This window comes from Nanorana parkeri, unplaced genomic scaffold (assembly GCF_000935625.1).
Source record: "Nanorana parkeri isolate BGI_ZX_2015 unplaced genomic scaffold, ASM93562v1 scaffold1607, whole genome shotgun sequence".
In the NCBI taxonomy this organism is placed as follows: domain Eukaryota; kingdom Metazoa; phylum Chordata; class Amphibia; order Anura; family Dicroglossidae; genus Nanorana; species Nanorana parkeri.
The window spans coordinates 290,548-293,842 of NW_017307875.1; positions in this window are offsets into that span (position 1 = coordinate 290,548).

Below are 3,295 nucleotides of genomic sequence, written 5' to 3' on the forward strand. Positions count from 1 at the left end.
GGCTTCCTGATTGGTCGGGAAGCTGGACAATCAGGAATCCGGGCGCCGTGTAAAGACGCAGCGCCCGGCATTCTGATTGGCCAGAAGCCGGCTTCATGCTCCCTCGTCATCTCATGACGAGTGAGCATGGAGCCGCCCTCCCGGCCAATCAGAAAGCAGGGCGCCGCGTCATTACACGGCGCCCGGCTTCCATGATTGGCCAGCAAGACGGCTCCGGGTGGGTAGCGGAGGAAGGCCGCTCCTGGCTGGAGAAGCCCCGGGGGTGACAGGCTGGACATGAGGTGAGAGGGGACAGACTTTCTTGTTAAATCGGGAGGCCGGGTGGCGAGTCTTTACACGCCACCTGGCTTCCTGAATGGGACTTCCGGAACTCGGTAATTGGTATGGGCGAGTACCGAAAAAAAATGATCGGTAGTCGGTACCAAAATACCGATATCGGTGCATCCCTAGTATTGGCGAGTAACTCTTAAGGCCTGGCTGGTAGCTCAGGGCCTGACATTTTGAGCCCTGCCATAATGAATAAGAAAATGTCATTTAAAAAATATAAAAGTAAAGGAACACTATCATCATCATTTCAAAGTATCAAAGAATATAATAAAAGAATAGATTTACCTCAATCAGGTTGATTATTTTCGATGCTCTTGTTGCTTTCATTGAAGGCATTCACATATGCAATAGCATCAGCAAATCTTTTTTTTTTTCATTTGCAAAATTAGCAATTGCCTGCATTGCTGTCACAAGGGGGTGCGGCCCACACGCACCCAGGTGCCACCATTGGAGGGGTGATACCAAAATGACTGACAGTCAACGTCTGGCACTCAGTCACGGAGCCCGACAGTGTCAGGAGAGAGGAGGGGACCTGGCGGCATACCTAATCCCGCCGGGTGAACGTCCCCTTCTCTCGCTGCCTTCCACCAACAAGATGGCAGGCGTCAATAAGACGACCGCACATGCACGATGATGTCACGGCGGTGTGTCACCCGGTCTACGCTCCGGGTGACACCCAGCCTCGGGATGCCCCTGATTGCCTGTTCCAGCCATTCTGATTTATTGGTAATTTAAGTTTTATTCAGGTTTTGGTGTGGGTACAAAAAAATAAAAAATATTGATCAACTATAGCAATAGTTGAAAGGCAGTTAAATCATCATGATCTGATTTATTGACAAATATTTGACAAATTATGAATCCGTTTGTTTATAATGTGATGACAACCCTACAATGTTACCCTGATCTAAGTCTGGCGGACAGTTAGGTAAGGTGTGCAGACCTTATCAAACTGCATTGAAGTTGTTAAAAAGTCATTCCTCATTGTTGCCCCTAGATGGCACTAGCTTCTTTATTAGTATGCTCTGTCTGCATTGTCATCAAAGTTGTAACAAGTCATGAAGAGCAATAACCAGTATCAGCCAATCAGAAATCATCATTAAACTGAATGGTTGGTTGTTGTCATTACTAAAATAGGGCTTCGACAAACAGGTTAGTTGGACTTGTTTTGCCTTGGCATGCATGTTTTACATTTATTTTCTACATTTTCAAACACATCTCAGGTTTTTATGTATTTTTGCATGCATTTTCCAGCATTAATGATGCTTGCAGAATTTAAAAACACACTGAATGAAAATGTGACGATGTGAACAGTTTCACTAGCTATAATGGTAGGGAGCTCACTCATTTACTTACCATGTATTATGTGTACAGTTTTGCATGTACAGGCAGTCCCTGAGTTACAAACATCCGACTTACATAGGATCCCTACTTACAAACGGAGGCTATTACTGTACAGCAGGGGGTCCCAGGCTGCAGCCAAAGTGTACCGCGCACCATTTCAGTAGAAGTGATGGGCTTGTGCGTTTTCGCAGCTCCACGTGCCGAGCCCGCCAGGTAGCTGACAGCGCCGCAGCGCCAATCACAGGTACTGAGACATTATCCCGGTCCGCAGCTGCAGAGATCGGGAAATGTCTCCCTGCCTGTGATTGGCGCTGTCAGCTTCCTGGCGGGCTCGGCACGGGGGGCTGCGAACGCGCCCGAGCTCATCACTATTCAGTAGTTGTAACGCTACCGCGCTCATGCCGAGGAGGAAGAACGCGGCCGAGCTCATCACTATTCAGTAGTTGTAACGCTACCGCGCTCATGCCGAGGAGGAGTGCCCCGCCTTTTTTAGTCTGGTTCGTAGTTCTGTACATACATTACATGAGGTTGATGCTTGTTAGACGTGCAGATGAGGGGTGCCCACCTCTTCTTCCGGGTCACTGTGAGGTTTTTACTGCTGACTGTATCCTCATTAGAAAGATTTAATCTCACTTCCTGTCCTTGAGACAACAGCAAGTGAGAGGAAATCTAACCCCAGGAAAAAGGTGTCTCCACTGAAGCTTCATCACCAATCCTTGTTTCCAAGACAACCCAAAATTTTCAAAATCCAATTGACACAGGGACAGAAAGTGAGGTGAAATCTTCTGAAGGCACACACAGCCAAACAAATGTTAGAGGGGGTTAACCCTTCCCTGTGCTATACAATGCTAAAAAATGGACCTGTTCCTACTTACTGTACATACAAATTCAACTTAAGAACAAACCTACAGACCCGATCTTGTTCGAAACACGGGGACTGCCTCTATTACTTTCATAACAGCCTTTTCATTTCTTGCCTCTGCAGCCCCCTTTCAAAGCCTAAAGGTCCCCACACACCTTGCGATAATCGTACGATAATCGCGGGAAATCCGTAAGGTGTGTGGAAGCCGTGCGACCTCTACTACTGTAAGGTCGCACGACTTTTAACTTACGAACATGTTCGAAAACCCGCCGAGCATGTTCGTAAGATAAAAGCCGGACGGGCCGGTGTGCGCAAGCGCACACTGCCCGTTCGGCATTGTGGTCATCGGAGGCCCGCCCCTCAGGGGGGCGTGGCTTGCGATCATCGCAAGTACGATCTGCCTATGCAAATAGGCAGATCGTACGTTTTTTTAAGTACCTTGCAACCATCACAAGACAAAAGTCTTGCGATGGTTGTAAGGTGTGTGCCCAGCATTAGGCTGCATTTACACATGGACTTTTACCCTTTTCTGGGACTCCTGTGGCAAGAACCTACGGAATCCAAGGTGTCCCTGTATAAATGTGACTGCTGTACTACCATGTACAGTATATGCAGTTTAGGGTAGAGGATTGTCGCTGACCAATGGAATCAAGTCTCACTGGTCAGGTGACTGCACTGACCAATGTTTGCCATTTGTAAACATTATTCCATATACAGAGTACCAGGTTGCAGTGCTGTGTTCAGCGTACAGGATGTATACAGTCT